Genomic DNA, 15,135 nt, shown 5'->3' with positions numbered 1-15,135 from the left:
CCATTAGATTCCCCCCCAGTAAATTATAATCTGCTTCTTCTACCAGTACTATGTTCCCCAGATAAAACTTATTTTCTATTTCCACATTTGTTAAAACCGGAACCTTAAAGGGTTCCCCTTTAGCCCCAATGACCACCATTGAATCCTTGCTTTTAGTACATCCAGGTGGCAGTCGCTGAACTGTAGTTCTTTCTGCGCCTGAATTGACCAAAACCACCAATTCTTGTTTTTGGGGTCTAATTTTTAATTTTATCAAGGGCTCTCCAGGTGTTCTGGACCCCAAATTATAAAGCCCCTGACACCTCTAATCCTCCTGGAAGATCTGTTCATCCTTCATTCTCTTCTTACAGTCTCTTTTAAAGTGCCCTTTCTGTTTACAGTAAAAGCACTCAGGGCTGCTTACCTGTTTGTTTATGCCTTTCTTCTGAGAGGGGTTAGGTTTTCCCTGGGGCTGTTGTGTTTGTGCCAGCTTTCCGGGATTTTGTATCTGCTCCTGTTTTTGCACTTCCCTTATTGCGCCACCAGTATCCTTGCCTGTGCTTTTTATTTTTCATCATTCCTTCTTATGTAAACCTTCTGTGTCTCCCTTAACAATTCTTGGAGGCTTTTCTCTTGACAAGTTTCTCTTTTTTCTAGCTTTTTCCATATGTCCTCCCATGATTTAGCAACAAATTGTGTTTTAAACAGAATAGCCCCAACAGGTGAATTAGGGTTGGTATCCAAATACATTTGGAGGCTCTTTCTCAGCCTCTCCAGCCATTTGGTGGGTATTTCATCCCTCCCCTGGCATTCCCCCAATGCTTTACTAATGTTCTGTCCCTTTGGTACCATCCCCCAAATTCCCTGTATTACCATGTTCCTTAGCCCTATCATTTTAGACTGATCCTTCTCTGCCTGGGTGTTCTATGATGGCCTCTGTTCAGGCTTTCTCTCGTGCCACTCCCTCCCTGGGGATTCCTGTGTTCTCAATCATTTATTGCAGCCTGCCGTATCATGTCCCATTCCTCAGCGTTGAATAACGACCTTAGAATGGCGCAGATGTCATCATATGAATAGATGATGTTCCCCAAAAATTCATCCAGCCTCTCTGCCACCCCTAGAGGATTATCCATTAATTTCCGCATTTCCTTGCTGAAAGCTCTTACATCTCCCATATTGATCGGCACATTTACGTACCCAATGACTCCGGGAGCGGTTGGTACTTCCCTTAGAGGGTAAAGACTGGGTCTGTCCCCTTCCTCCTCACTATCGTCATGGTTTTCTCTCCGTGTCTTGCACCGTGTTCTGCTAGCTGGAGGATAAGCAGTTTTCCCAGGGGGAGGTGTGTGCCCGGGATCGTCTGCCTGTTGTGGTGCAGGTGGGGCTGGGAGGGACCTGATGGGTCCGGCAGCACCGGAGCCGAGGGCTGTGTGTTACACGGCGGTGCCTGTGCCTGTGCAGGCTGAGGCGGGTGCCCCGCTGGTGCAGGCACAGGGGCCTGAGCCTGGGGAGGAGAATTCAGGTACAGGGGTGGAAGATTGTCCAAGGGCTCTGTCTTGGTTTGGAAAGGCAGGAGTCTGTGAAGGAAGGCAAAAGCCTCTTGTGAAATGGAAAAGGTAAACTCCCTCTCTCCGAATTACCACAATTTCAAAGAAAGCTCTTAGGTAAAGATATGGGAATGGGAAAAACAGTTCCTTATTAGGAGAAAAACTAAATAAAAATAATAATAATAAAAATGTAATTAGTACAAACAAAACTAGTGATAGAATCAGAAACCTAACACCCTGAGGAGTTAGGGTGTTGGCAGTAGTCCAGTTAAATGGTGGCTGTTTTTCCTGGAGTGGCAGATGAAATGCTGCTGGATTGGCGATCTCTAGAAGGGTGGAGTTTTCTTTGAAGGTCTGGTAGTAGTTGGGCTTGGTCTTCCTCTGGGAATCCAGCAGAGAAAAGAGCTGCTTTTCTGGGAATCTAGCTAATAGCTGCTCAGTGTCCCAAAAAGTGCAGATTTTATGCAGGTAGGGGTGCTTGGCTCCTCCCTCTGGGTGGAGCATCTCACAATGGGATGATGTAACTTTACCGGTCATGCAGTGAGTCAATTCAATGGTCCATGAACTGAAGATATCTCCCCAGAGGGAGACATTGTTCTTGGAAGAGATAAGAAAACTGCCCAACCTCCAACAGACCGCAGATAGAATACTTGCTTATCTTACAAGCCAGGACAATTATTACGGAAAGTTATTCTCATAGTGTAATCTTGTCTCTGAAACTGCAGGGAAAAAAAAATATCCAACAATATCTTTAGTGCTAGAGAGTCAAGGCATTCCTTGGTTCTGGCAAAGATGTGCAACAGAAATCATTTCATTCACACATAGGCCGGCTGTGTGGAGAAAATTATCCCATGACATGTGAGTTTTACTAGATTTTCCTAAATTTATACAGTCTGAACTAATCTAATTCCATTGGTTTAATGTTCATTGCTTCCAAGTTGTGTAGTTTTTAGTATTTGGTTTCCTACTGGACCCAGATTTCTTTGCCTCTGATGTTAATTAGGTTCGAACTCCTGAATTTCCTTCTCAGCCTTTTGCAGACCAGGTGCCTCTAACTCTGCCGGGGGCAGTGTCTGGGGTAGGTGTTGGTTGCTGTTTGCTGCTGGGCACTGATGTTTTGTGGGTATCTTTTGGGGTATTCCCAGTGGGTTGAGATGTTAAACTCATCTCCACAGAGTGGTGTAACAGCCCTTAACAAAACCTTTAAAATTTCTTTCCCCAAGGCAAAGGCAAACCAAGCCTGAGTAGAGAAATAATTTTTTTTTTTTAATGAAACTTGCTACATTTTCCACCAACCCAGCTAATGCAGTGTGAGTGTGAGTGGAATTGTCCCGGTGTGTCCCCAGCAGCTGTGGCAGTGCAGGCCCAGCGAGCACTGAAGCTGCAGCAGTGGCAGCAAGGGCTGGCCCCGGTGGCTGGAGCTGCCCAAGGAGGGTGGCCAGGCCGAGGATTTCAGCAGAGGATGTGTGGGCAGGCCCAGGGCCTTGCCCCGCTGTGGAGCCCTGGCTGCTGCTGCGCTGCCTTCAGTGCAGGCTCAGGGGGGCCTCCCATCCTCCTGCTGCAGGCGGGAAGTGCAAATCTCCGGGGCTGCAGAGACCTGGAGCCCAGGCTGAGGGGTCCCCCCGTGTTCAGCTGTGCTGGCGGCTGTTTCTGGCCTCGGGGCCCCTTGGCATGGGCCACGCCACTTGGCCACCAGTGGTGCTGCTTTGAACTCCTTAGGCAGAGCCCATGTCCTGCTTGGATGTTGGTGTTATAAATGAAAATTTGTCCATCCAAATAAAAATGAAAAATGAAAATTTTATTTAGGATCAAATTCTCTCTGAGCCAGCCACAAGGAGAAGGACAGTGCTGAGCCTGGGGTCGGCACTGGGTGTGTGACAGGAAGGACGCCATTTGGCAGAGGTTCCCCTACCTTAGGCACACACACACCCTCCTGGACCCTGCAGTTCTTACAGGAAATTTTCTGCCCAAGGCTGGGATTTCAGCCATCTGCCTTTTCTTTCTATTCAAAGTCCCACATATTCATAAAGTTCTTTTCTCTGAGTCAAGGTTGAACAATCCAAGTCCAGGTGTGGATGATCCTCGATCCTCTGATGGAGTTATGGAGCCGTGGCTTTCAGATGTATCAGCCTGGAGGAGTTCAGCAATCCCAATCTAGGGTTGTTACCAGGATGATCAGTGCCCAGGCATTCCAGTATCGCCCTTCTGAGCAGCCCATCTCCCCATCTTCAGGCGAGCCACATGTGTTAAATTGTAAATGAGGCTTTGTCCAAGAAAGCCGGTATTGGTGTAACCAATATGGGGGGGGGGGGGCAGTTCTCAGTGCTGGCGTGTGTGCTTTGCAATAACAAAATATTATACGTGTCAAATCATATTTCCCTTAACCAAATACAACAATATTACATTGGTGCAAATTATAACAAGCATACATATCATTGGGAGCAGCAAAGTGCCAAGGCAGGCTCTGTGCCAGCCCAGCTTCCTGGGGGAGAGATTGCACCAGAGACAGGATTCTGGCCACAGACTGCTTTAAATGTACATCCCTTATCTCCACCCTGCACTAGGTGGAGAATTCCCAGGGTAAGGAATTCCCAAGATCAATTCCATGGGAGATTGAATTGAATATCTGGCCTGGGTCTGGCTCTTCTTCTTGCCCAAGACAATGGCAAAAGCTGTACCCATGGCATCCTGGTTTTTATCCCCAGCTTCCAAAGGTGTTTCCTTAGTTCCCTATTCATTCTTTCTACCCAGCCTGAGCTGTGGGGGTGCCAGGGGTTCTGGAGGTCCCATTGTATTCCTAAAGCTGAAATAACCCCCTGAAGGATTTTTCCTGTAAAATGAGTTCTACTGTCTGATTCTATTGCTTCCACAATCCCTTTTATTGGAATTATTTCTTTTAGAAATACCTTAATAAGTGATCCAGTGGTTGCTGAAGAAGTCAGAATTGATTTTGCCCCCTTTTAGCTGACATGGTGTTACCAGAAGCTATTGAAGCCTTCCTGCTCAGGGCATTTCAGTGCCAGGCTCTTACAAGCACACACAGCTCTGTGGGTTTGTCCTGCGCTTTGTCTAATTCCCCTTCCTTCCTGTGAAAAACACCATTCACTTTTGTTAAAATTTTAGAACTTTATTAGTAAGAAAATAGTCATAAAAATTAGGACAATAAGAGACAATAAATGTAAACAATTATGGAGTCTGGTTGCCTGGCACTCCACCAAATAGCACACCTTGCTTATAAAGGACTACCCCTTAAAAGCAATGGCCTATTGCATATTCATATATCTCATACATGATTCAAACATTCCTTTCAAACCAGGTTGTTTCTGCTTAATTTTAGATTCCCCCCCATGTTGTAAATCAGCCTTCTTGGTTCCTGGAAGTCTGAGCTTTTCTGGAAAGGAGGCAATGATTCTTTTCTGGGGTTCCAATTGTCTGTTGCTGTGATCTCTATCCAGCCTCAATAATGCAAAGAATTTCTTGATTATCTTTTCCATTCCTTGAGCTAGTTACAAAAAGTATCTTATGTCACATAGTTTCTATTTTAATCTCATGCTACAGGCTAAAAACTGTATGTAGCACACTACTTAAAAGAGATTAATACAGCACTACTTAAAAGAGATTACTAGAGCATTACTTTCCAACATAACACCTATAGTATTCATTTTAATATTTGCAATGAGCCAATCATATAATATGCATTTTTCATTCTTCCCTCCTTTGGAATAGGGTGTTGCTTCTAGACAACACTTGTGCTGGTTGCTTCAAAGTACTTTGAAGAGGCCCCATATCTAATTTTCCCCATTTATCTGAGGCTGCGCACACTTCTGGGTTCACTTCAGCATAGGCCTTGCCAGACATATGACACAAAGGTAAAACAGAACTAGCCTCTGTGTCAGCTTTTATAATGTTAATTTGCATTCCCAGTTTAGCGATCAAATCCCTTCCCAGTAAACTATAGTCACAATTAGGAGCAAGTAAAAATTCTTGCATTTCAAACCCTTTCCCACATATGCTATAAGTGGTTGAATAAAGCCACTCCTCTTTCCTACTTCTCCCCTGAATACTCAAAGACATTTTTAGCAGTTCTCCTGCTTAGGTGTAAGATTCCGAGTGGATGGAGAGGCCCCTGTGTCCATCAGGAGAGGCCTCCTCTGGATGCAGACCCAGCCTGAATGTTCTCCAGGGCTCCAGTGTGGTGGGTCCCCGGTGGGATGGGAGCTCAGAGAGCCCTGACAATCCATGTCCATGCAGGGGTGGACTTGCTCCTGCTGAGGGTGCTGCTGTCTGTGCTTGCAGTGTCCTTGTGGGCTGCAGCTGGAGCCCTGACTCCTTCCCAGGGGCTGTTTGGGTGGGCTCTGCCCTGGCCAGGAGGGCAATGCCTCTGCCAGGTGCTTGTGGCCGACCCCGTCATGCCCTGGGTGCTGGGGCCCCCTTGGGCCCTGGGGTTGATCCCTCAGGGGCTGTGGGAACTCTGCCGTGGCCTTTGCCTTCAGCTTGGCCTTTTGCTCATCCCTTCTTGCCTTCAGCTGCTGTGCCTTTGTGCCCAAGTGCTGCAGGGCCTTCTTGTGCCACTCCTGCAGCCCCGGTCACTGCCTGTGGGTGCTCATTCTCTGAGAGCTGCTGAGCTTTCTGCAAAACCTTTCCTTTCTGCAGGGACCCAAACCAAATCCTGAACAGCAAATCCTGATCCTTCCATGTGCACTCTGCATTTCCCAGCTGTTCCTTTGTTTTCCCCGTTGTGCTCAGGGTCCCTGCCCAGCCCGTGTGGCAGAGCCGGTGCCTGTCCTGCCGCAGTGTCCAAAGGCGGCCCCCCCGGCGGGCAGGGCCGGCAGCTCCCCGGGGCCGGGCAGCGGCCGGGGCGTCCCGCAGCCTCCTGGGGGCCGGGGGCCACTGCCGGCCCTGCCCGGGGCTGGTGGGGTCAGGCAGCGCCCGGCGCTGAGCCCCGGCTGCCCCACAGCCCTGGCCCGGCCCCGCAGCTCCCCACAGGCCCCAGCCCGTGCTCCCGGTGCCGCACCTCTGCGCCCGGTGCTGCCGCTGCCACCGCAGAGAAACCCCTGGCATCCTGACCTCCTGCTTTTACTCTCCTGCGAATTGAAAGTATCAGCTGGCAAATTCTGAGGAAAAAACAAAAAACGGTGCTCGAAAACAAGCCAATCCTGAGTATTTTTCTGTTCCTCCTCTTTGCCATCATCCTTTTTCTTACCACACAGATTCCTCCTGCTGCTTCTTGCCTGAACCATATTGCTGCACACTCCCCTTTACCCGATCCCTTCCCAGCACATGAACACCATACATCACCTGTTGTCCAAATCTCTTCTCCACTTCCCTCATTGCCCTACTGGGTGTCCATGTCCTTAATTACCTCTGGGGGAATTTGCAAACTACCTCAACATTCTCCCAAGGGACCCTTCAGAGACATTTTGGGATCATCATCCCTTTGGCCAGGACCCCTCCCCGGCTTTCCCTTTTCTCCCCTCCATGGGTGCCCTGCCATGTTCACTCCCCGAGGATCCCAGGGCACTCACTGATGAGATTTTCAGTGCTCTCTCCCTGCTGACTCTTCACAGACCCCCCTGATGTGTCACTCGTCTGTCTCCTGGTCACTCCCAGGTCCCCAATCAATCCCCGGTGCCGCCGCCAGCCAAGGGAGCCGATCACCCAAAGTGGGTGAGGCACCTTCAGCTGCACTCCCTGCCCTCCACCCTGGAGGATGGAAGGAATTCGGGATGAGCCCCAGGGTGTGTGGAAAAATTGACATCAGCAGAGGATTCTGTCCACAGAGCAGACAGAGGAATCCTGTAAAAGTAATTTCTTTCCTAATAAAAGGGAGAGGCCATTGGACATTCCCCATGGGATCTCTCCAATTGTTGGAGGACACAGTCTCCTTTTCATCCTAATTTTCCCAGCTGCATCTCCCTTTCCCTTTCTGTGTTGGCTGAAATACTTGAGAGCTACAGACTTGTCAATCCACCTACTGCTTACCCCTTTCATATGCACCCCACTTTTGTATAGCAGATGATATTCATGGCTCTGTTAAGGCTTTGTTGTTCTTCTCCAAGTTAATGAATTTAGCAAGACCTTGGCTGAGCAGCAGTCTGTGGCATCAAATAACATTTTCGGAAACCAATGGATTCTCCTGTCACACCCTTATGTACAATCCTCTAGTCCTATGTCCGAGCAGATTCAGAGCATCTGTTTGTAAAGACACTTTCCTGTTGTTCCTTTCATGGGTCCCCCGTTTGTGGGACATCCCCCCTGGAGCAGGGTGTCCCCTCTGTGCTGCAGCCCCAGGGCTCGGGCAGAGCTCAGCCAATCAGAGCCCGCGGCGCTGATGACTCACCAGTTGCCAGGCAGACTCGCAGCTCCCCGCGTTCCCCACCTGGACCCACCTGTGCCCCCCCTCGGCCCCATGGCCCCGCGAGGGGAATTTGGGGAGGTGGGAGTGGGGCAGCGCCAAGGCCGGGCCCCCCCGCGCTGTCCTGGCGGGAGCGGCTGCAGTGGGGACCGAGTGCGGGCGGGAGCGGCCGAGAGCCCAGCGCTGCCCCAGCCCGACCTGCCCCAGCTCCATCCCTGCCCCTGCGCTGGGATGCTGTGGGTCTGGGGGCAAGAGGGAGCCGGCAGTGGGTGCTGGGCCTGGGGGCAGGAGGAGAAGGGAAGGAGAAGGAGGCTTGAGAAACAGAATGGTCAAAAGATGCAGGTGGCAGGAGAGGGTGGGATTGTGCAGGAGAAGGAGGAATAGCAGGAGCAAGAGGAGTGTGTGGAAGAGCAGAGACACAGGAGGAGGAGGAGGAGCAGAAAGAGGAAGCAGCAGAAGGTTCCACCCCTCCCTGTGTCTGCAGCCTCCCCCCAGCCCAGGAATGCTGCTCCCTCCACATGCAGCAGGTGACTGTGGAAGTGGATCCACGATTTTCATGGGGTGAATCTTGGTGTTTCTGAGCTTGCTTGGGATAAATGTTTGTGCTTTGGTTTTATGTGGCAGCTGAATATTTATATCCTGGAGGAGTATTTTCCTGAGTTGTGATGTTTAGGGAGTTTTTGATTTGTGTCTTGGAAGTTTGCGGTATTTTTGGGCTGAATCTTGGTGTTTTGGAGGTTCTTACAGACACAAGATTCCCAATGATTTCCTGAGATGAACTTGGGCAAGGTGGAACCTCCAGTCCAAGGAGCTCTCCTCTTGTTTTTTCCCCAAACCAGGATTTGTCATACCCAGGGTGTGGCTGAATGGAGGAGGAGGAAAAGCCCCGGAGATGCTGCAGGAGGAGGAGCTGCAAACCCAGCCCAGGGAGCTGCGGGGAGGAAAGAGCCCCCCTGAGCCAGGAAGGCGGGCGGAGATCCAGGCGGAGCTCGGAGCTGGTGGAGAAGCCTCATGGCAGGGAGAAGCCCCACAAGTGCTTGGAATGTGGGAAGGGTTTCAGCTGGAGATCCAACCTGATCGTGCACCAGAGGATCCACACTGGGGAGAGGCCCTACGAGTGTGGGGAGTGTGGGAAGAGGTTTCAGACCAGATCCCATCTCCTTGTACATGAGCGGATTCACACAGAGGAGAGGCCCTTCCACTGCTCCGACTGCGGGAAGGGTTTCAAGCAAAACTCCAACCTCACCGTGCACCAGCGCATCCACACCGGGGAGAGGCCCTACGAGTGTGGGAAGTGTGGGAAGGGCTTCAAAGACATGTCTGGCCTGATGGTGCACCAGGTGATCCACACTGGGGAACGGCCCTATGAGTGCTTGGAATGTGGGCAGAGCTTTGGGCGGAGCTCACACCTGAGAAGACACCAGCACATCCACACTGGGGAGAGGCCCTACGAGTGTGGGGAGTGTGGGAAGAGGTTTCAGACCAGCTCCAATCTCCTCCTACATGAGCGGATTCACACAGAGGAGAGGCCCTACCGCTGCCCCGACTGCGGGAAGGGTTTCAAGCAAAACTCCAACCTCACCGTGCACCAGCGCATCCACACCAGGAGAGGCCCTACGAGTGTGGGAAGTGTGGGAAGGGCTTCTCACAGAGCTCAACCTTGACCCAGCACCAACGGAGGCACCACTAAGGGAAGCCCTGTGAGTGCCCCACGTGAGGGAAGAGCTTGGAGTGAGGGGAGAGAGTGAGGGAAGAGTTTGGTGTGCTGCTGCAGCTCCATCCCTCATGGGAGGATCCGGGCTGGATGATCCCCAGTGACCCCCATTGGGCAGAGCCCTGGTGTCCCCGTATGGGGAATAAAACAGAGAGTAAAGCAATGGAGCTGATAAAGGGGCCCGATATCTGAGGCCTGACTGAGCAGAAACTGTGGGAGACACAGACACAGTTTCAGTCTCCCTGGGCAAGAAGACTGACCAAGCAACATGGTGTGAGACTTTGTGATAAGATAAATGTTCCCAGGTGACCTGATGTCACAAAGAATGTGTATCCAATGGGAAATTGTTACCAAAAACAGAGCCATGTATAAGCACCATACAAGTAAATCCCTGTATAAACACTTGGTACACTTAATAAAATTGGCTTTGTTCTAAACTCGGATGTCCCCGTCTCTCCATGGTGGATAACCCTGTTGTGGGTGATCCCCGTTGGCTGGGGGAAGGTGCTGGAGGGATTTCTTTCCCTTCTCCTGGTGCTGCCGTGGTTTGGTTGGTAATAAATTCCCTCCCTGTGCCCAGGCCGGGTCTGTTGTCCCCGTGCCGGTGCTCGGGGCGGGATCTCTCCCGTTCCTTCTCTGCACTGCCGGGCCTCTCCTCAGCCAATGAGAGAACGCGGTGGAGAAGAGTCAGCCAATGAGAGCGAGCGGCGCTGATGACTCACCAGTTGCCGGGCAGACCCGCAGCAGGCAGTGTTCCCCACCTGGACCCGCCCTCCCTGCCCAGTGCCGGCCCCGCCGTGGGGTCCCCCCAAGTCCCTCCCCAGTGCCCCCATGAACTGGGCTGGGTTTAACTGGGAAGCTTTACTGGGAACACTGGGAGCAGGGGGCAGGGGCACAGTGACAGCAGGTCTGGAGACACAGGTCCCCCCAAAATCAGCGTGGGGATGGAGCAGGGGGTGCCGGCCGGGCCCGGGGTCACGGCGAGGGGCTCTCACCGCCAGCGGCTCAGGAGCTCTGTGGGCAGAAAAAAGGGGGTGACACCAGGCTGGGGACCCCGGGGAAGCATTCACATTCTGGGGGAGGGGGGACACAACCCCCGGAACCCCCCTATTCTTGTGCAGGTAGAACCCGATCCCCAGTGCCAGGAAGATGAAGCCCAACACAGAATCCCCAGTTCGTCAGCATCTTGCTGTGGCAGCATCCAGCAGCATCTCTGGGTGGTCCGCAGGGGTCAGGACCCCCCAGAAACTCTCACAGGCACCCAAGCCTCTTCAAGCACCCTCCTGGTCGCTCCCAACCTACTCAGGATCCCTGAAACCTCCCTCTTGATCCCTTCCTGACATCCCCAGGACCCACCAAAGCTCCTCCTGTCCCTCTCAGTATCTCACAGCCTCCTTCCAGTTGCCCCCCACTGCTCCAGGACCCCCAAACTGTCAGTCCCTTCCCAGCCCCACCAGGGGTCATCCAGACTCCTCCCAGTCTCTTCCCAGCACAACTAACCTTGTCCCAACCTCTGCTTTTCCATCCCCAGTCTCCATCCAACTCTTCCAGGCTCACTCTCATCCCTCCCAGTCACACCCAGCACACCCAAACTCCCTCCCAGTGTCCACCAGGACCCCCAGAACCCCATCCCACCCTCCCCAGTATTCTCCAAACCCCTTCTTAGCCCTTCCAAACCCACAACCTCCTCTCCCAGTTGAAACCAGGCTCTCTCCAACTCCCTCCCAGGTGATTCCAGCACATCCCAGTGGCTCTCCTAGTGCCCCCAATTCCTCACCTGTATCCCAGTGCTGGATCAGGGGGTGCTCCAGGCTGACGTGCTCCACCTGGCAGGTGGAGGTGACCCTGGCCCAGGTTGGGGTTTCCAGCAGCACCAGGAGCTGGTGGGTTCAGTCCCCATTCGGGACCATGTCGGTGGCCACCACAGAGAGCTCCTGCTGGCCCTGGAACCACCTCAGCTGAATGGGAGCAGGGTAGAAATCCACCAAGGAGCAGAGCAGGTGACTGGGGCTGGGCCGGGAGCTCGAGGGCACCAGCGAGATGGACACGGTGGGGGGCACTGGGAGAGAGCGGGGACACACTGGGATCAGCTGGGGGGAACTGGGAGAGAGGTGGGAGGGGTGGTGTGGCCTTGGGGCAGACTGGGAATGGACTGAGAGGGACTGGGAATGAACTGGGAAAGACTGGGATGATACTCAGAGAGAGGGGAGAGGATGGGGGGCACTCGGAGAGGGTGGAGATCTCGGAGTGAACTGGGGAGGAACCGGGAATGGGCTGGGAAGGAGTGGGAGGGACTGGGGCGGCACTGGGAGGAACTGGGAATGGGCTGGGAAGGAGTGGGAGGGACTGGGGCGGCACTGGGAGGAACTGGGAATGGGCTGGGAAGGAGTGGGAGGGACTGGGGCGGCACTGGGAGGAACTGGGAATGGGCTGGGAAGGAGTGGGAGGGACTGGGGCGGCACTGGGAGGAACTGGGAATGAAGCGCGCGGCACTGGGAGGCCGAGTCCAGTGCGGGGCACGCGGCGCTGCGGGTCTGCCTGGCAACTGATGAGTCATCAGAGACTCGCGCTCTGATTGGCTGAGGGGCGGCAGCGCCACGCCAGGCTGAGATGGACAGCCGGGAGGCGCTGGGAGAGACTGGGATGGACTGGGAGAGCCACGGGGGTCAGTGGCAGGGACAGAAGGTCTCGGGGATGGGCACAAGGAGGGCTGAGGGCTCTGGGGCGATTCCCAGGGAGGTTTTGAGGGCCCTCAGGGTCATTGCCAGAGCAGGGCTCGAGGGCACACGCTCTGCCCCACGCTCACCTCGGCGCTCCGTGAGGAACGGGCTGAGATACTCGTGGTTGTACCGGCAGAGCCAGCCCACCGCAGTCCTTCTTTGCTCCATAACGTGCGGGTCGCTGTTGCAGTACCTGGCTGCTGTCCCTGGAGTATCTGTCCCGTGGTATCTGTGGATACCATGCAAAGGCCTTTTCTGCTTCTTTACCCGGCACTCTCCTTGTAGCTGTTCAGGCTGGAACAAATGGCTCCCAGAACAGGGACCTTGGGCAGTTGTCCAGTCCCGGAGAGCGTCTCCTGAAGGTCATCGGATCCGGGATCTTTGGGAATTCAAGCGCTGTTTGGGACCAGCTCCAGGAGGAGCTTCTTCCTTCGCTTTGTGAGAACTGTTTCTCCTGGCCTGTCGGCACCCCTTTGGAATTCTGAGGGAAGGCTGCCGCTTTGGAAGGGAAGCTTTCAGAATCCAAAGGACCGGCAGGAGCCCACCAGCCCCCTCGAGGTTTCGCTTTTCCTTTGTGTCCCTCGCATTGGTGAGTACTCGCAGCGTGGGCTGCCAGGTGCCCAGGGGAGAGCACCACACACAAACACATTTATCTTAAGTTAATCCTTTTGCCTCGTGGTGGGGAATTTTGGGTTGTTTGGGGAACATGGACAATCATTTATCCCCAGCTCAACGAGAGATTTATATTCAGATTAAAGCAACCTTAGTACTAGGGAATGTTTCATTTAAAAAGAGGGATCTTAAAACTTTTGTTCGGTTTTTGTTTGAGCACTTTCCTGAGGCTTCCCAGGAAGATGTTTTGTCAGTTTCGTTCTGGGGGAAAGCTGGGTGATGCATTTATGATATACAAGTGGGGGGGAATTATAAAGTGGGCAAGTTTAATCCTATTTTCAATTTGATTTTTAAATTAGTAAAGCCTAAGTGAGAAAGTGGGGTCCCTGGTTTTTGTTCCCCGTGTTCCTCCCTCCCTGATCCTAACCCTGCTTCCCCTAAGGGTGGGATGGGAGCCAGACCCTGCCCATGGGCACAGGGCTGTCACCTACTCCCTGCTGCCTCCTGCCCCACTCAGTCCCTCTCTCGGGCTGGCCCTGGCCACTCCAGCCCGAGCCTTCCCCGCTCCCTTGTCCCCGACTGCCCTGTCCCCAGTTTGGTCCCCAGCTCCAGGAATGTCAGTTGTACAGCCCCGCCTCGGGTCCCTCCCCTGCGCTCGCAGCTGCGTCGATGGTGTCACCATCAGGACCAGCCCCTTCTGTCCCCTGCCCACATCCCCGAGTGGGCCCTTGAGGGTGGTTCCCTCCTTCTGCAGCCCATCCCGGTTCCCACGCCGCGGAACCGAACGCGGGCCTGGCTGGAAGCCCGCCATGCTGGCCTGCAGGCCCCGAGTCACCGGGCCCCACCGCTCCGCCGGAGGCTGCGCGCTCCAGCCCGCCCCGACCCACCTTCCGAAGAGGATGAGGACGGCGGCACCCCGGCAGTAACAACAGGCCGGGAGGAGGCTGGACACGGATCAGGGAGGAGCCCTGCGGAATGGGGACCTGGACTTGGTGAGAGATCTCGATTGCCTTGCGGCGCCTGTCGTCATTAAACGGGGAAAGGAGCCACGATGGGAGCGGATTCCTCACACTGAGGGGAAGGAGTTGAGAAAAGTGGCCAGAGACTACGGCCGCAATTCTCCATATTTTAAAAATGTATTGGACTAAACTTTTGCAGGACATACCTTAATTCCCCATGCCTTCCATTACATTACCACTGCACTATTGCAGTGGAAAAAACTTTTAAAGCCAATCCTATCCAAGTATGACTTGAGTGAAGTTTTAGGCGAAGGCCAGGAAGGCCTTGAGGCTTTGGCAGGAGAGGGGGAATTTAGCAGACCAGAGGATCAGGTCATGCTGCCCAACAATGTCTTAGATGACATCAAATCTGCTGCAAAGACTGCTCTTTTAAAAATCCCTGATGGAACCACCCTTGTCCAAAACTTTTCTTCAATCCATCATGGGGTTGAAGAGACATTTGTTAAGTTTGTTGACCACCTCCCAGAGGCCATCGATCGCCAAATTGATAATGTAGAGGCCAGGGATGAACTCCTGGGAAAAATGGCAATGTCTAACGCCAACCCGGAAACCAAAAAGCTTCTCGGAGCTCTTCCCCAAGATCCAGAGCCACCCATCCCACAGATGGTCGACACCTGCACTAAGGCCTCTTCTTCAGAAACTGCTTTAGCCCTGGCCGTGAGCAAAGGGGTGGGGGAGGCAGTGGTGCCCATTAACAACGAGAGGTGCTTGAACTGTGGCCAGTTGGGCCATTTCCAAGCAAACTGCCCTCACTGGCCTCCTGTGCACTTTAACTCACCTCGCTGCCCTCTCCAGAACACCTAGAAATGATCAGCCCTCGCAGCGTCCGGGAAACGGGCGGGGAGCGCGGCGCGGTCCCGCACGGAGACAACGAGCGGCAGCCGCGGCCCCGGGGCCGAGGGCGGGCGGGCGAGGCCGGCGGGCGGGCAGCCCCGCCGGGGGCGGCTCAGAACCGCAGTCCTGGGGCGAAACTGCCGCCCCCGCCCCGCTGCTGCTCCGGAGCTCCTGCGCCCGCAGCGTCCGCGGGCACCGGCCGGGACAGAGCCGGGAAGGAGAAGGGGCCGAGCCTCGGCGCGGCCGCCAGCGCCGGGAGCGGGACGAGCCCCGCACGGCAGCGCCCCAGCACCGGCGCCACGTCCAGCATCACCAACACACACGCAAACCCGCTGGCCAAGGTAAAAAAGTCCTT

The 15,135-nt window shown here is 53.8% G+C and overlaps 1 pseudogene; it reads right to left on the bottom strand.

Annotated features, from left to right (window-relative positions):
- Positions 1-965: 965 nt before the first annotated feature.
- Positions 966-13,738, bottom strand: LOC144248631 (uncharacterized; annotated as a pseudogene).
- Positions 13,739-15,135: the final 1,397 nt, after the last annotated feature.

This window comes from Lonchura striata, chromosome 35, assembly GCF_050655825.1.
Source record: "Lonchura striata isolate lonStrDom1 chromosome 35, ASM5065582v1, whole genome shotgun sequence".
Taxonomy (NCBI): domain Eukaryota; kingdom Metazoa; phylum Chordata; class Aves; order Passeriformes; family Estrildidae; genus Lonchura; species Lonchura striata.
This window is presented reverse-complemented; position numbering and strand designations above follow the sequence as displayed.